At 43.7% G+C, this 19,011-nt stretch overlaps 1 long non-coding RNA gene across 1 annotated transcript; it reads right to left on the bottom strand.

Annotated features, from left to right (window-relative positions):
• Positions 1 to 1,492: 1,492 nt before the first annotated feature.
• On the bottom strand, positions 1,493 to 18,404 carry LOC139437522 (uncharacterized). The gene is made up of 4 exons (XR_011647387.1): positions 18,260 to 18,404; positions 8,339 to 8,548; positions 2,258 to 4,491; positions 1,493 to 1,657 (listed from the first exon to the last, which is right to left on the bottom strand). It is a non-coding gene; the product is annotated as an uncharacterized lncRNA (long non-coding RNA).
• Positions 18,405 to 19,011: the final 607 nt, after the last annotated feature.

The following is a 19,011-nucleotide window of genomic DNA, read 5'->3' as shown; positions in this document are numbered from 1 at the left end:
GAAAAAAAGCAAACAAAATATGACAAACACAAGTCCAATCAAAATATGGCTAACACAAATAATCCCTTGAAAGTAATAACACTGAATATCAGCAGATTAAACTCACCTATCAAAAGATTCAGACTGGGACATTGGATAAGGAAATATGACCCATCTATATGCTATCTACAAGAGACACATCTTAGACCAAGAGACGCATGGAGGCTGAAAGTGAATGGTTGGAAAACAATCTTACAAGCAAACAATAACCAAAAAAATGCAGGAGTAGCTATATTAATATCAGACAAAATAGACTTTAAATGTGAAACAATTGTGAGAAACAAAGAAGGATACTACATTTTGTTGAAAGGGAAAATCTGTCAAGAAGATCAAACAATCATAAATATTTATGCTCCTAACAAGAGTGCCTCTAAATACGTGAGACAAATGCTGGAAAAACTAAATGAAAGAATAGATGCATCTACAATTACAGTGGGGGATTTTAATACACCACTATCAACTCTGGACAGAACATCTCAAAAGAGAATCAATAAAGAAACAAAATATTTGAACAGTATATTAGAGGAGCTGGATCTAATAGACATATATAGATCATTACACCCAAACACAGCAGGATATACATTTTTCTCAAGCGCACAGGGATCATTCTCCAAGATAGACCATATGCTAGGCCACAAAGAAAGGCTTGATGAATTCAGAAAGATCAAAGTCATACAAAATAATATCTCTGACCACAGTGGAGTGAAGCTGGAAATTTGCAAGGGTCAGAGGCCCAGATTTCACACCATGATTTGGAAATTAAACAGCACACTGTTAGAAAAACAGTGGGTCAAAAAGGAAATCTCAAAAGAAATCAATGAATACCTTGAAACAAATGATAATGATAACACAATATAGATGCAGCAAAAGAAGTACTGAGAGGGCAATTTATAGCCATAAATTCATATATCAAAAAAGAACAAAGAGCAAAAATTGAAGAACTAACTGCACATTTGGAGTAATTAGAAAAAAACAACAAAGTAATGCAACAGGAAGAAGGAGGAAGGAAATAAAGATAAGAGCAGAACTAAATGAAATAGAAAATAAGAAAGCACTTGAAAAGATAAACAAGACCAAGACCAAGAAGATCAACAAAATTGACAAACCTTTAGTGAGACTAACAAAGAAAAAAAGAGAGAAGATGCAAATACACAAAATAAGAAATGAGAAAGGCGATATCACCACTGACCCCACAGAAATAAAGACTATCATAAGAGGATACTTTGAAAAACTATATTCCAACAAAAATGACAATTCAGAGGAAATGGACAAATTCCTAGAAACACATAAACAACCCACATTGATGAAAGAAGAAATTGATGATCTTAACAAACCAAATACAGGCAGAGAGATAGAATCAATTGCCCCGGCCCGCGGGACGGCAACGAGGGCTCGAAACCTGCCGAGAAAGAATGGTGGGACAAGAGACACGAAGAATGACAGCAAGACAGGGTTCTGATCAAGCTGCAACATTTTATTGAGGGGACTGAGCATATATACTCTTGGGAAGGGGAAGGGCGGTGAGTGGAGGTGGAAGCTAGGGATTGGCTATTTCTGTTGCTGAGGTAGAAGGCGGACTTCAGTTTCACGTCTTGTGCCTGCGCACTATCTTATCAGTCTTGGCAGTGGCAGGAAACGGAGAACAAAGGAGCAGGGAGGGAGAAGAACAAGGAAGTGGGCTCTGCTCTGGTGGCCATGTTGCCAGCAGTGCTGAACGCAGTGTATACTCGTATTGACCGCTCCCAACATCTCCTCCCTTTTTCTTTTATTAGCACAGTATTTTTTGTACGGCTAGCTGAGGGAAGTAGAGGCCTCATTTCCCTGATGTAGACGGCTCTGATTTTTTCGGGAAAGGGTATTATAGATTGTGCAGTGGAGGCCGATGAAATGAGGGGGGGGGCTGTGCCTGATTTAGGTCAGAACCACACCCGGTGAGCTGTTTCAGCTCACTCACACATGTGACCAGTCTTACCCGTCATGGGGAGGCATGGCAGCAAAAGGCCATGTCCCTGTCTTAGGTTGACTGTTAGGTCGGTTCAGTTGCCCGTCATTGGCTAGCCAGCCCAGCTCCCTGAGCAGTCAGAATGCTATTGACGCATCCCGCCTGTCTATGCAGGCCGAATGTGGTCGAAGCACCCTGCCTAGTGGCCTTGGCAAACAGAGCGTACCCCTGTAACAATGAGGCATACTTCTCAGAGATCAGTTAGGTTGTGCTTACCTCTAACTGTCTCCTGCTGTGCCTGGCACTCAGCAGCTTATTGGCGGGGAGGATTCATCCAGGAAGGGAGACAGTCTGCATGGTCCATGGACACACCTTGATCAGCGAGGTGGAGCCGATGGTAATGTACCTGGATAGGCTTACCAAGAGCGGAGTCAATTTGGTCCTTAACTAACTGAATAATTCTTTTTATGGCCCAAGGTCCAAAAGACAATATGAGGAGTATAGTTATTAGTGGGCCCAATATGGGAAGAATATAAGGGAGGATTCCATTAAACCCCCAGGAGAAATTTCCTTGGGTTTCTCTTTCTCTTTTGCGTTTTGCTAGCCCCTCCCTCACTTGGGCCATGTTATCTCTAATGAGGCTGGAATGATTAACATAAAAACAACACTCTTCCCCTAAGGCTGCGCAGAGCCCTCCCTCTTTAAGGAAGAGGCGGTCTAAACCTCTGTGATTTTGGAGCACTACTTCGGACAGAGAGTTTAGGGATTTTTCTAAGTGGGAAATGGAGCTTTCCAGACAAGTTATGTCTTCATCGACAGCTCTCTGGATAGAGGAGAGGGAAGTTTGTTGTGAGGTAAGGGCTGCGATCCCTGTCCCGGCTCCAGCAAGACCTAAAAGGGAAGCAATTGTGATAGCAGTGATAATTTCTCTTTTCTGTACATAGACTGGTGAGAAATAGTGTTGCCAGGAATCAAAGAATTGGTTATCATTATGAAAGTAAATGCGGGGAAGTATAATGGTAAGTATGCAAGTTTCTTTGGTATGATTAAGAGTTTGGATACTGAGGCATGGGGTGAGGCCGGTAGAGGAACACAGCCATTTTGTGTTATTATGGGGTATTAGGAACTGGGCAGTTGCTTCAGGGGTAGCGGTGAAATTGCAAAGAGTTTTCATGGAAGAAACGATAGTACCCCCGATCTTAGTGATGCAAAGCCCACTCTGAGAGACTGACTGAATTGTCAGCCTTATTCTCATTTGATTCCAGCTACAGGAGGCAGGATTGCTACCTGTGGAGGTTTGGTAAGAGGCATTGGTGGCTATAGCCTCATAGTATGGTGCTGTGGAGGAGAAGCACAGCCAACAATTTTTTGTGAGATTGGGGTTAGAAGAGTTTAGAGAGAGGAATGTGGCATTAAGGAGGGCAATGAGCGGGTTATGCAGACTCAGTGAAGGTACATCAGAGGAGACATTAGAGGAGATGCTAGAACAAGAAATGTTAGGGTGAGTATAATGAGGCAATGGGTTGAGAACTGAATTAGGGCCGACTGGAATGGGGGATGGTGAGGAGATGGCTGGGTTTTTTCTTATAAGGAAGAAGGCACCAGCATCATGCCCATTCATGTAGAGCCGTATTCCCCATGTGCGGCCAGCAAGCCATTGTACGTCACTGGGATTTTTTACTTGTAGGGTGACGTTGGTTTGCCATGGGGAGAGTTGACGACTGAGTAACTTAAGGTTGGGGTCATTATTCGGGGCTCCCTGCCACCCGACTGCCATAGATTCGCACCCCCAGGAGGGGCAATAATAGTGTGCAGGGTCATGGCAGGAACGGGAGGAGGAGCCTGCTGAAGAAGGACAGATATAATAGCCTGAAATTGGAGGTCCCCCAGGGCCTGGGACAGCACCTCCCCTGCCACCATAGCAGCCCTGTCCCTGGCATCCTGGGTAACAATCGGGACTTTGGCCTATAAGGCGGCAAAGGTGAATAGAGAAAATAGGGGAGGTGGAGGTGACCTTGTATTGAAGTAATTTCTCCTGTTGCCAAAGGCTCAATGTCCAATTAAAAGGTTGGTGGTCAGGGTTGGTGAATGTAATAGGGAGACAAAGGAGGAAAAGAGAGATAGTTTTAAACAGTGAAAGGCTCATGGAACCCATTATGGGAGGAAGACAGCAAGGGAGATGAAGATGGAGGTGAGAAGCAGAAAGGCGACAGCAAGGAGAATTCGTTGGCCGAGGTTCCAGTCCTTCGGGGCGGTAGAGGCTAGGCAGATGGCAGAAAATACTGTTAAAAAGACAAAGGTTATGAGAAAGAAATAGAACAGAAATGGTTGTGAAGGGAGTGAGAGAAGCATTTGCGCTTTGATTGGAGATCACCCGGTCGTTGATTGAGGCGGGAGGCTTCTCCGAGGTGGGTTTGTGAGGACCGGATCAGGCACGTCTGGTTGAGGCGGCGTGTTCTCTTATTGCAGGCTGTTGCAATGACAGGGGCTTCTTACAATTCTTAAGCGAGCTGTAAAAGAAAAGAGAAAGTTTTTTCTCAGGGGGAAATTATCTCCCTGGAAGAATTAGTTTGTGTTTCGGAAGACGGGGGATTGACTTGTTTTATTAGTCTTTCTGGTAGCCAGTGAGGGCCGTTCCCTTTTTGATCGTATATGCAGGTGGAGCCTCGTCCCCAAATGATCATGGGGTTGGGCCCGTTCCACTGTGATGTTAAAGGGTCACGCCACATGACTGTGGCCTGCTGCGTTTGAGAAGCAGGGTGCCAATGTCTATCGGCGGCAGATTGCCCATTTATATCCAAAGTAAGGAAATTGAGAACAGGATATCATCCATATAATGGAGAATATAGATTTGTGGCCAGGCCTGCCTAACTGGATTAATGGTTGTGGCAACATATTTCTGGCACAAGGTGGAGCTGTTTGCCATTCCTTGCAGTAAGACTTTCCATTGAAATCTAGACATAGGGCCCTGAAAGTTAATTTGGGGGACACTGAAGGCAAAATGCTGTCTATCCTCAGGATGAACAGGTATTGAGAAAAAACAATCCTTCAAGTCTATAACAATTTTATGAAAGCTTGAAGGGATTGCGACTGGTGAAGGAAGGCCAGGCTGCAAAGCCCCCATAGGGATTATTGCTTTGTTAATGGCCCGTGAATCTTGTAATAGTCTCCATTTGCCAGATTTCTTTTTTATGACGAAAATAGGGGTGTTCCAGGGAGACTGTGTGGGCTCAATATGTCCCGCAGCAAGTTGTTCCTGTACTAACTCTATAGCTGCTAAGGTTTACTCTAAGGTTAGTGGCCATTGATCAACCCACACCGGCTGTGTATTTTTCCAAGAAATTTTTTCAGCATGGGGTACAGGAATGTCAATGGCCATTATGTTAAATCCTGCGGGAACCCAAGTCCCACTTTACTTGCATTAGGTTTTACTGAGATAGGCTGTTTAATGCCTTGACTGTCTTTGCCTAAGCCCTTGCCAGGCAGAAAGTCCATGTTAAGCATTTGGGCAGCGACGGTGTTATTAGGGCTGCACATAAAGACTTTCATTTGAGAGAGGATATCTCTGCCCCATAAATTAACAGGAAGATTGGGCAGTACGAAAGGAGTAACTGTGCCCTTATTGCCTTCATTATCCTCCCAGTTCAGGGTTTGTGAGCTTTGGAGGGGGTTGGTGCTTTCCCCTATCCCTTGTAAATGAGTGGCTGCTACAGTAAGGGGCCAAGATTTAGGCCAGTGATTAGAGGAAATAACGGTAGCATCGGCTCCTGTGTCTAATATTCCCTCAAAAGATTTGCCATTCAATTTTAGTTTTAAAGTGGGTCGGTTATGACTTATGACTTGGACCCAGAAAGTATCAGAGGAGCCAGGACTTTCATTGATGCACTGCAACTTTTTGAAATTGGAATTAGACTGATGTAAGGGGAGGATGACAAGCTGTGCTATACGAGTGCCAGTGGGTACTGGGACTATGTTATACGAGGTGGCTGCAATTATTTTTATTTTGCCTATGAAATCATTATTTAATACTCCTGGGAGGACTTGAACTCCTTTTAAGGAGGTGCTGGCTCTCCCCAATATAAGGCCGAATGTACTGGGGGGCAATGGCCCGTACACTACTGTTGGAATAAGGACAGGGCTGGAGTCCGGGGTTAATACTGATTTGGAGGTGGCACAGAGGTCCAATCCTGCGCTCCCTGCTGTTGCTCTCTATAGATCTGCGATGTAGCAGCGCGGTGAATGGTTGGGAGGGCTGGTGCTGTGGGTTGAACAAACCGTGTAGTCCCGGGGTTTGTTTGGGGTGGGGCCTGGGGCTGGCCCTGCTGGGAGTTTCCCTGCCACCAGGGTTTGAGTGGTAGGTTATTAATATCTGTATGAGAGTGGCACTCTGAAGCCCAGTGATACCCCTTTTTGCACCTTGGGCAAACAGTGGAGGGTCATGGCCTAGCACCAGGGATAACAGGCTGAGGCATTGCAGGAGCCTTCATAGGGCAATCCTTTGCAAAGTGCCAAGGTTGCTCACAATTAAAGCAAGAAGATGAGTTGGCTAAAGTTTTCTTTAGGTCTTTTTTAAAACTTTGAAGTGCTGCACCAATGGCCATGCCCATGGTTTTGGCAGGCGTAACATTTGCACATAGGCGCCCCCAATTAGAAAGATCAGTGTTATGAAATGGGCGGATGGCCTGTTGGCAAGGCTCATTTGCATTTTCAAAAGCAAGTTGCTTAATAAAATCACACCCAGTTTCCGTGTCACCAAACAGATGTTTGGCTGTGGCTTGCAGCCAACTAAGGAAGTCAGCAAATGGTTCTTCTGGCCCCTGAGTTAATTTTGCCAGAGAAGAAGTTGGGTGATTTTTTATTGGCAATTTTTTCCAGGCCTTAAGGGCCACCCTCTGAATTTGAGAAATGAGCCCTGCGCTGAACTGGGCCTGGGCTGCACTGGACTGGGCGGAGCCTTGGCCCATGAATTTTCTTACTGTCCAGCCTTTTGTTTCTTCCCTTTTCTCATTGCATATAGCATATTCTCTGGCCGCTTCCTCATAATGTGAGTGCCAAGTAATGAAATCTCCCCCGGAAAGCACAGCTTTAGCAAGCTGGAACCAATCGTTAGGTGTTAATTCCTTATCGCCCAGTGCCTCTATTAGGGCAAGGGTGAATGGAGCAGTGGGCCCATATGAATGAACTGCCTTTTTAAATTTTTCAATGGATTTGAAACTTAAAGGAAGATATACATCAGGGGAGGGGCTGCGCCGCCGTGCATGGGTTCTCACCCTGAGTGGGGTGGGTTCTGGTCTGGTAGACTGGGGTTCAAGTTCATTTTCCCTGGGCTCTGGCCTGCTAGATGGACCGGGCTCTGGCCTACTAGATGGACTGGGCTCTGGCTCATGGGTTTGCTTCTTCCTAGTGTGGGTTTGAGGTTCATCCTCCCCAGACTCATTGGTACTATTGTCAGAGAGGGCTAGGTTTCTGTTGGGAACGGGAGGGCAGAGTTTAGCAGAAGTGGACCACCCACTCCGGAGAATGGGGAAGGTGAGCGAAGGGTCCTTGCTTTTGGTATCGGGAAGTGAGATGCTTATAAGAGTTTGAGTGAGCTCCCGAATACTGCGAATTTCAGTGCGAAGCTCGCTAATCTCAGAAGGACCTGAAAGAGTGGGAGGTTGCTGAAGTTTTGCAAGGGAAGGCATTAAAGCCAAAGGATATAAAAACGGAGGATTTAGATTGGAAGAGGTTCCATATGGGGGGGGTTTAAAGGGCGGGAGTGAGAGCGGCTCAAGGGTATATTCCATGTTCTTATCAGGGGTCTTTGGATTGTCCTCACCATTTCCATCCTTGGGAGAGGGGGCGGAAGGTGTGGCAGGGTGAAGGGGCTTGGTATCTGCATCATCGAGGGAGATTAGGCTAAGGGGTGAACCCGGACGTGAGGGGTGGGGCTGCGAGTGCAATTCAGACCTTTTATCGCAACCTGAATGGGGCCGAGAGCTCAACTTTAAGGCAGTTTCCCCTTCTGAGACTAGATTCTTTATATCAGGGGGTTGGGGCATAATTCCAAGTATACCCTGTATTAGTTGCCAGTAATTGAATGCAGTGACGGGGACTCTCTGAGGTCCAAAGGTTTTGTAATAATCAGTTAAACAATTGCCTACTCTGTTCCAACATTTTTCATCTATTGTGCCCTCCTCGGGAAACCATGGACAGGTTTTGATAACAAACTTAAAGAACTCAGTTAAACTTTTCTTTTTAACCTTAACTCCTCATGTCTTGAGTGCCTCCTTTACTTGGCAAAGAAATAATGAGTGTGAGGATTCTGCTTGTCCCATGATTACAAAGAAGTGAAGCGAAATAGAGTATTTCACTTACCCGCTTGGCCACCGTCAATGATTGAAGGATTTACGGGTTGGTGCAGAGCTGTTCCCTTTCCACCGCTGGGAGCCTTTCATTGGCTGATGTGCTGGGAGTACTCCCTTCCTGGGTGAAGTGACATTCTTTTCTCGATTACAGGGAATCGTCGGGCCCCACGCTGGGCGCCAAACTGCCCCGGCCCACAGGACGGCAAAGAGGGCTCGAAACCTGCCGAGAAAGAATGGTGGGACAAGAGACATGAAGAATGACAGCAAGACAGGGTTCTGATCAAGCTGCAACATTTTATTGAGGGGACTGAGCATATATACTCTTGTGAAGGGGAAGGGCGGTGGGTGGAGGTGGAAGCTAGGGATTGGCTATTTCTGTTGCTGAGGTAGAAGGCAGACTTCAGTTTCACGTCTTGCACCTGCGCACTATCTTATCAGTTTTGGCAGTGGCGGGAAATGGAGAACAAAGGAGCAGCGAGGGAGAAGAACAAGGAAGTGGGCTCTGCTCTGGTGGCCATGTTGCCGGCATTGCTGAACTCAGTGTATACTTGTATTGACCGCTCCCAACATTCAATCATTAAAAATCTCCCAGCTAAGAAGAGCCCAGGGCCAGACGGCTTCACAGGTGAATTCTACAAAACATTCCAGAAAGAACTAACACCAATCCTGCTGAAACTATTCCAAAAAATTGAGAGAGAAGGAACATTGCCTAACTCCTTCTATGAGGCCAACATTATCCTAGTACCAAAGCCAAACAAAGACACAACAAGAAAGGAAAATAGATCAATTTCTGTAATGAACCTAGACGCAAAAATACTTAACAAAATACTTGCTAATCGTATTCAACAACACATTAAATGAATTATACACCACGACCAAGTGGAATTCATTCCAGGTATGCAAGGATGGTTCAACATAAGAAAATCAATCAATGTAATACACCATATAAACAGATTGAAGGAAAAAAATCACATTATATCTATAGATGCAGAAAAAGCATTTGACAAAATACAGCACCCTTTCTTAATAAAAACACTCCAAAAGAGAGGAATACAAGGAAATTTTTTGAACAAGATAAAGAGTATATATGAAAAACCTACAGCCAACATTGTTAATGGAGAAATCCTAAAATCCTTCCCTCTAAAATCAGGAACAAGACAAGGATACCCACTGTCTCCCCTTCTATTTAACATTGTCTTAGAAGTACTTGCTCGAGCACTGAGGCAAGAACCAGATATAAAAGGCATTCAAATTGGAAAGGAAGAAGTCAAAATTTCATTATTTGCAGATGACACGATCCTGTACATAGAAATCCCTGAGAGATCTACAACAAAGATTCTAAAACTCATAAACGAGTTTAGTAAAGTCACAGGTTATACGATCAATGCGCAAAAATCAGGAGCATTTCTGAACACCAATAATGAGCAAGATCAGGAGGAAATCAAGACACAAATACCACTTACAATATTAAATTAAGAAATCAAATATTTAGGAATAAATTTAACTAAAGATGTAAAAAACTTATACACTGAGAACTATACAAGACTGTTCAAGGAAATCAAAGAAGACCTAAATAAATGGAAGAATATTCCCTGTTCATGGATAGGAAGACTAAATATTATTAAGATGTCTATCCTACCCAAACTGATCTACACATTCAATGCAATCCCAATAAAAATCAACACAGCCATCTTTAAGGAACTAGAAAAACTAACTATGAAATTTATTTGGAAAGGAAAGAGGCCCCAAATAGCCAAAGACATATTGAAAAAGAAAAACGAAATTGGAAGAATCACACTACCTGACTTCAAAACATACTACAAAGCTACAGTAGTGAAAACAGCATGGTATTGGCATAAGGAGAGACACACAGAACAATGGAATCGAATTGAAAGTTCTGATATAGAACCTCATATATATAGCCATATAATATTCGATAAAGCCACCAAACCCTCTCAACTGGGAAAGAATGGTCTATTCAACAAATGGTGCCTGGAGAACTGGATAGCCATATGTAGAAAAATGAAAGAGGATTACCATCTCACACCTTATACAAAGATCAACTCAAGATGGATCAAAGACCTAAATATAAGAGCCAAGACCATAAAGACCTTAGAAAGCAGTGTAGGGAAACATCTACAAGACCTTTTAATAGGAAATGACTTCATGAATATCACACCAAAAGCACGAGCAGTAAAAGGACAAATAGATAAATGTGACTTCCTCAAAATTAAAGCCTTCTGCACCTCAAAGGAGTTTGTCAAGAAAGTAAAAAGGGAACCCGCACAATGGGAGAAAATATTTGGCAACCATATATCTGAAAAGAGACTTATAACTTGCATATATAAGGAACTCCTATATCTTGAAAATAAAAAGATAAACAACCCATTTAAAAAATGGGAAAAAGATTTAAACAGACACTTCTCCAAAGAAGAAATACAAAAGGCTAAAAAGCACATGAAAAAATGCTCCATATCTCTAGCTATCAGGGAAATGCAAATCAAAACTACAATGAGATACCATCTTACTCTTATAAGAGTGGCAGCTATGAAAAAAACAGAAGAATACAAATGCTGGAAAGGATGTGAAGAAATGGGAACATTCATCCACTGCTGGTGGGAATGCAGAAGGATCCAACCATTCTGAAGGACAGTTTGGCGGTTTCTCAAAAAACTAATCATAGATTTGCCATATGACCCAGCAATACCACTGCTGGGTATATACCCAGCAGAACTGAAAACAAGGACACAAACCGATATATGTACACCAATGTTCATAGCAGCATTGTTCACTATCACCAAAAGTTGGAATCAACCCAAATGCCCATCAACAGATGAGTGGATCAATAAAACATGGTATATACATACAAAGGAATACTACTCAGCTTTAAGAACAAATACACTACAAACACGTGATAACATGGATGAATCTTGAGAACTTTATGTTGAGTGAAGCAACACAGGCATTGAAGGACAAATACTACATGACCTCAATGATATGAAATAAGCAAGCTGCCTCAGAGAGCTAGAGACTGGAAGATAGGCTTACAGGAAATCGGGGGGTGGAGGAAGGATGTGAGCCAACGTCTGCAGGGGTGGAATGTATGATGAGCTGGCAGTAAGTATGAGCATAAAGAAGAGATAAAATGGGGGCAAGGGGTTGCCTTTGGGTGGGGCTTTGCGGGTTTGAGGGGGCTGGGGATGGGCGGATGGGTAATATTGCCCAAAAAATTGGGGGGAGGGAGAGGCAACATGCAAATGTAGGAGAGTGTCAGGTGTGGTTGAGAATAATATGCTGAGAAAACCGTATCAAAATATATTTAGAAGGGTTACCTGTATAAGATGCTCAGAGGGAATGATCTGACGTGGGACGGACTCCTGGGGAATGTCTGAATGCTCATTTTGCCAGGGTGGGTTGTACCATTGGGCAGAGACCCAAGTAGTGAGAGTGGGGGTGGACCCACATGCTGGGGAGGACTAATGCCATCAAAAAAGAGGGAACTGTATCTCTCGAGAGAAAGGGTGGCTCCTGGGGTATTAGGGCAGTTGAGCAAGTCAGGCCCTGAACACTGTTGCAAGTATCTCTGGACATGGCTCCTCAGGAAATGGAGATTGGCTGTCTCTGTGGGCCCCAAGGGGAGGAGAAAATGGATGTTGAATGGATGGAACCAAGGTAAATGTGGGGGCAAGAAGAAGTTTCACGAGAGTACACTAGAATGAATATAAAACATGTAATATTACACCAAAAACATAGCGGGGATGACAGACTAATAATGTAAACCATAATGTAAAACATAGCATAATTTAAAAAATTAGAAAACTGTATAGCCTAAAGTATGGACCACAATGTAAGCACAGATGTCACCCTGTTTGAAAGCTATTGTTTCAGAGTCTGTACATCAGTTTCAGTTAATATGATATGAATAAGTTAGAAGATTATCACTGTGGAAGGGAAATGGTTTTATGGTGGATGTGTGGGAGTACTGTATATTGTATATATGAATTACTGTGATCTAGGGCTCCTGTGAAGAGAAGCTCAATAATTAGGAAAAAAGAAAAGAAAAAGATAGGGTGTAGAATTTTTCCAAATCAATATGTATTCTATGTCTAACCTTTAAACTCATCGCTATATTCCATTTTACTGGTAAGGGGACCTAACATTCTATTGGGCTTCACTTTTCAGGAAGTTTTGCATCACAGAGTGGTTCAACAATGACAGCAGAGGAATACTGGTATGGGATGTTATTGACAGGTGATATATAGTTGACAGGGAGTTATACAGGGCATATGTCCAGGGGACATGGAAATGTGTGGATATACTCATAGTGGAAACAATTAAAAACAACTGCTGAGGGGGTACTGGGTTACTGCCCAGGGGGGGCTCTGTCATGGTCCCTAGGGGAGCAGCAGCAGTCCCCCAGGTGCAACGGTAAGGATCAGGAAGGAATGAGGGTCCAACAGTGAGCCCCTGATACTAATGACTATGCTTGTGAGCCTATACACCTGAAATAAGAACAAGGCCTAGAGCAGCACTGTGCCTAGGAGTTCCCTCCTGACAGCCTCTGTGTTACTCAAATGTGGCCAGTCTCGAAACCAAACTCAGCATGTAAATGCAATGCCTTCCCCCCAGGTTGGGACATGATGCCCGGGGTTGAGCCTCCCTGGCACCGAGGGATCACTACCAAGTACCAGCTTATGATATAACTAGAAAAGGACTTTGAATTAAAGGTTCAACGTGGACCAGCAGAATATCCCTGTCTACATATAATAAAAGGAGTTAAAAATGTTGTTTCACCTAAAATTAAGGGGGAAATGAAAAGGACAAATGAGTTTATATGGCTATGAGTCTCTAAAAAAGAGTCTAGAGGTTTTCAGAAGGATTGCCCTTATGCACACTAGAGCAGAGTCTCAGAGACAGATAAAGTAGATACAACCCCAGGTATTGGTCCTTTTGAGGGCTAAAGAGACCCAAAGATTCTATGGTCATGGCAGATGGGGTTCACTGCCATATCAGTTGGTCCTTCTTTGGAGCTGGTGTTTCTGCTTGATGGAGCTGGACTCAGATGGGATCTCTTTTCACAAGCCTTTCATGCTACTGGAATTGTAGTTGGTGCTGGGGCTTAAGATATATCTAGGGGATTTGAATCTCTGGACTGACAATATGATAGCCAGTCCCTGACCTCAACAGACTTTAGCTCCTACAGTCGGATTTATTGGACTTACCCAACTCAGCTAACATGGAGTTGAAGAATGTCAACCACCACACCATGGAGCTTAGAGTCCCTACAACTGAAAGCAGGAGGATTGCATCCAATATCCATGTGGAATCTAAACCCCCTCTTGACATAGATGTGGAATGGACACAACCAAGCCAAGGTCCACAGGAAGGAGCAATACAGTAAGGATCAGAGTGGACTTTATGATATTCTATTCATGAACTATTGTGGTTAATAATCGAGAAAATGTGGCATTGGTGTGGAAAAAGTGGCCATGGTGGCTGCTGGGTGTGGAGAAGGGGAGGAAGAGAAGAGATGTGGAAGCATTTTCGGGACCTGGAGTTGTCCTAGGTGGTGCCCCAGGGACAATTGCCGGATGTTGTATGTCCTCCCATAGCCCACTGGATGGAACGTGGGAAAGTGTGGGCTATGGTGTGGAACACGGGACATGGTGTGCAGCGATGCCCGGAGATGTACTCACCAGACGCAACGGATGTGACATGATAATGGGGGAGAGTGTTATTGGGGGGAGGAGTGGTGGGGTGGGAGCGGTGGGGACGAATGGGGACCTCATATTTTTTTAATGTAATACCTTTTTATAAAATGAATAAATTGACTAGAATTTGAAAAAAAAAGATACTTAAGGCAGAAGATTTAAAGCAAACCATAGAAATAGAGACAAGATATGGGGACAAAAATGCCTGGGTAGAATGGATAAAATATACTGTCCAGAGTCTATACAAAAGCAACTGTTATGCTTGTGCAACAGGCCTCCCCACAGCTCATATTGTACCCTTTCTGCTCAGTATGGAAAAGCATGAAAAGGACTTTAAGTGTATGATACTCCTCTTTCAAAATGCTACTCCTGGTGAAAATTGTAGTACGTTGTCCTCTCTCTTCCCACCAGTTAAAAATGGAAACATCAAGGCCATACCTGCCTCCCATCTGGACCCAGGGAATCACTCTGCTTGTCTCTCTGGACAGAGGAAAGGATTCCAGGACCTTGGAACTGTGGCCTCATGTACACAAGTGTGGAATGTAAGCAGTGATCATACTGACAATTTCACCAGTTTGGTCAGACCTCGAGCAGACCTGTGGTGGTACTGTGGAAAGGGTGTTCTCCAACCAATACTGCCTGAGAGGTGGGGTGGATCCTGTGCTCTGGTCCAATTGGCTATCCTATTCACCTTGACATTTGAAAAAGAAGCGAGAATATCATCCTAGGGAGGGAGAGAGAAAAGTTTACTTGGTTATTTTGATGAGCGGATCTATTTAGACAAAATCGGAGTTCCCCGAGGAGTCCCAGATGAGTTTAAGGTTAGAAATCAGATAGCAGCTGGATTTGAGTTATTCTTGTTCTAGTGGGTCACCACTAATAAAAATGTGATAGCCAGGCCCTGAGCCTCAACAGACTTCAGCTCCTACAATCTGATTTATTGGACTCACCTCACTCAGCTAAGATGGAGTTGAAGAAGGACAACCACCACACCATGGAGCCTAGAGTGCCTACAACTGAAAGCAGGAGGATTGCATCCAGTATCCATGTGGAATCTGAGCCTCCATGTGGAATCTGAGCCTCCTCTTGACATAGAGATGCCACGGACATAACCAATCCAAGGTCCACAGAGAAAAGGTGGCATTGGAGTGGAGTGGGAAAAGTGGACATGTTGGCTGATATGGGTATGGGGAATGGCAGGAAGAGATGAGATGTGGAGGTGCCTTTGGGACTTAGAGTTGCCCTGGATGGTGCTGCAGGGGCAATCACTGGACATTGTAAATCCTCCCAAGGCCCACTGGATGGAATGTGGGAGAATATGGGCCATGATGTGGACCATTGACCATGGGGTGCAGAGATGCCCAGAGATGTACTTACCAAATGCAATGGATGTATCATGATGATGGGAGTGAGTGTTGCTGGGGGGGGGGGAAGTGGTGGGGGGGGAGTGGTGGGGTGGGGGTGGTGGGGTTGAATGGGACCTCATATTGTTTTTTTAATGTAATATTTTTACAAAATCAATAAAAATAAATAAATAAATAAATAAATAAATAAATAAATAAAATGTAGACTGGATTAATTATATCTATTATAGCCAACAGAGATTTATTAATTACACCAGGAATGAAGTTAAAGGAATTGCAGAACAATTAGATGCTACTAGAAGAATGACATGGGAAAATAGAATGGCCTTAGATATGATCCTAGCTGAGAAACGGGGAGTCTTTGTTATGATTGGAGGTAGTTGCTGTACATTCACCCGCAATAACACTGCCCCTGATGGAACTGTCACTAAAGCTTTACAAGGCCTAACAACCCTATCTGAGGAATTAGCAGAGAATTCTGGCATTAGTAATTCACTCACAGGATGGCTTAAAAATTAGTTTGGAAAATGGAAAGGGGTTGCACTGTCCACCTTAACTTCCCTCATTATCTCAGCTGGGGTGCTTACCACAGTCAGATGCTGTATCATTCCATGTGCCTGAGGGCTAGTTCAAAGACTCACTGAAACGGCCCTAACCAAACAAATGCCCATACAGTGTAGGCAAAACAATCTGTACCCCCTTAAAGAAGGAGATTCTTATGATGAAGAGTGTGAGATAGCACTTAGAAAATTTGAAGAATGGAAACGTGAAAACTAAAAAGAATTTAAAAGAAAGAGGGGCAATTGTAAGAAACAAAGATTAGTTTAGTTTTCACATAAAGGAGGAAAATAATAATTATGTAACTGGCAGCCTACTTCTTCAGTCTCCCACTTCTGGGTTAAACAGCAACAAAGGAAACCAGCTTAAGCCAGTCCTATAGGCAATAAGAAGATGCCCAAGAAAGACCTAAGTCAATACCAATTCAGCACTAAATTCCATTCCTTATTTGACAAAGGGGAGCAGGTAAAAACTAAAGTGGTTGGAATGTGATGGGGGAAGCGGTTAACCACAAACTTTTGCATGGGAAAGTTAGATCTTCTCGGATAGGCTGTAACTTCTGAAGTATCCAATCTATGGAGAAACAGAGGAAGGGCTTGTGTGCTAGGCTTAAGGGTATAAATTGTGTCATTTTTCTTTGTTTGGGGTGCCAGCCATGTTTTCTGGTTGTGTGCCCCTTCTTGCAAGATTGAGAATAAATTCTTTTCTTCTCCACAATCGGGTGAGCCTTATTTTCTTCTAGAAGATTTCTTTCTAACATTTATGGCATGATAACTGTAAGCTTCTACCCCAAATATAAACTCTTCTAATTATAAAATGTAATATAATATAATTAATATAATTGTTAGAGGCTTGCAATAATTAACAAGCTGTAGCTCAATTTCCCGTGATATGCACTCAGAAAAGGCTAACCCCATTCCCCATAAATGTACATGTCTAAGGGCATGGCACATCCCCACAGGTTAAACAAAGATATCAAATAGAGATGGGAGTAAAGGGAAATGTAAACCTTCCCTATCTGCATATCAGAGGAACATAAGGAAACCTTTAATCCCTATGGATCAAAGAAACATCTACTCCTGCAGCATTCCAAGAAACTATAACTCCCTAACCCACTATCCTTTAGTCATTATCATTATCGTTAGAGGGAAAATTTTCACCTCTAGTGCTTTCTATTGGTACCTGCACCTCAAAAGGACCCTCAACCCCCTCCCAGCAACTATCATTTCCCCACCTAAGAAAGTTCTGTATAAATTCAAATCCCCCCTTTCCAGGAGTGGGCTGAATTCTCTCTTCAGACCCCCATCATGCTGGTGGGGGGTTGAAGTCTGTTCTTCAGACCCCCTCCATGGGGAGAGCTTCTCAACACATTCTCTGCCTGTGGTCATATCACTCTGTGTCCCAGTGAATGCCAATTTTTCTCCAACAATAATAACATAACATAACATAACATAACAATATAATATAATATAAAATATATGACATGATATGATATATGTTATAACCTGACGTGATGTAACATGACGTGATGTGATGTGACATGATGTGACATGATATGATATGATGTGACATGATAAAGGCCAACAGGTTTTTCTTATTTGCATCAGCACCCCTTTGACCAATACAAGTGACTTTCTGTCTAGCCATGAGCAGAGCTTCCCATGGTGGTGGATGGGTGAGGGATGGAGGCTCAGAAGCCTTTGGAGAGTGGGACTGTGGGCAACAGAGATGGCAAATCCATGAGAGGTTTCCAGAGGAAGGGGCCAGGTGAAATATGGGTCTTCTGGCCTTCCCCATGTGTCTCAACCCTGGTGAGGAGATACCATCCCATATGCTGTCACCCAGATTCAGCACTCCAAGGAATCTAGAATTGCTCTTTTTCAAAGTTCTGTGGGGAACTCTGTAAAGATAGTGCCTAGGAGCAGGTAAGAGGTTTCAAGAGACTGCTTGGCAATTGCCACAGGATGAGCACCCCATAATAACTTTGTGACCCCCATTGGGCACAGAAGGGAGTCTCAATGCACCACCACCCCACTTGGAATGGGCCCCAGGCCTAACATTAATAATGACCATTGCCTACTCCACCACCAGTTGCCTCCCCACCATTCACTCTTGAACTGAGATGTGAACCCAAAGGGCCTGCCATTTTTCCATACCCTGACAAACTGCTCCTGCCCAAAATGATTCTGTTCCTTGTGCCTCCTACACACTGAAAGGAGGGAGGACTGGGGGCTGCCCACATACGATTAAAGTGGTGGCTTGACTTGAATTGGATGACCCTGGGCCACAGTAAGGTACCTTTGGAAACCTCCTGATCAATGGCCAGTGGCTTCCTGGTTGTGGACTGGGCCAACATCTACATTGATGCAAAAGGATCTTGTTCCAAATATTCCCAAGGCCAGTATTTCTGGACCTAGAAACACAGCAGTAGAATATCTTGTTCTCTCAAACATCTCAGGCTAAGTGAGCTGGATAGAGTGTTTTCTGTGGACTCTTGGTGTCTAGTTACCAGGGTTCCAAGTTCTGTTGGGATCTGTCTCCAAGGTAGTGATGTCACCTTCAATGCAGTGAGGTCCCCACCCTTACCTGTCAGCACTCAAAAGACAAGACCTACACAATGGCCTCTCAGGACTACTGCTTACTCATTCTCCTCAGCCATGTCATCCTGTAAACTGGACAGAGTTTCATAAACATATCTGTCCCAACACCTTCCTGGAAAGGGCTGGGTAAAGACAGTATTCCTGACATGATAAGAAAAAGCTGTATTCAAACCCGGCTACTACACCTTAGCAGTTTTTTGACCCTGGCCTTGTTATTTTACCTCTCAGCACCTCCAAAGTCTCCCTACCTGCACAATTGGGAGCATTCTAGCTTCTTTTTTCTGGGTCATCCAGTATATATGAGATAATAGTTGTTAATGTCATGGGCTGGTCACCATAGGTAAAAGAAACTCACAGAGGGAAGAATTATAAGAAGCAGTAATTCATAGAATTGAATCCCACACACAACAGGTCTGGGTGCTGGTTGGGCAATCCTGAAAAAAAATCATT

Source organism: Dasypus novemcinctus, chromosome 24 (assembly GCF_030445035.2).
Source record: "Dasypus novemcinctus isolate mDasNov1 chromosome 24, mDasNov1.1.hap2, whole genome shotgun sequence".
Lineage (NCBI taxonomy): Eukaryota > Metazoa > Chordata > Mammalia > Cingulata > Dasypodidae > Dasypus > Dasypus novemcinctus.
The sequence above is the reverse complement of the archived record's forward strand: the minus strand, read 5'-3'. Positions and strand labels throughout refer to the sequence as shown.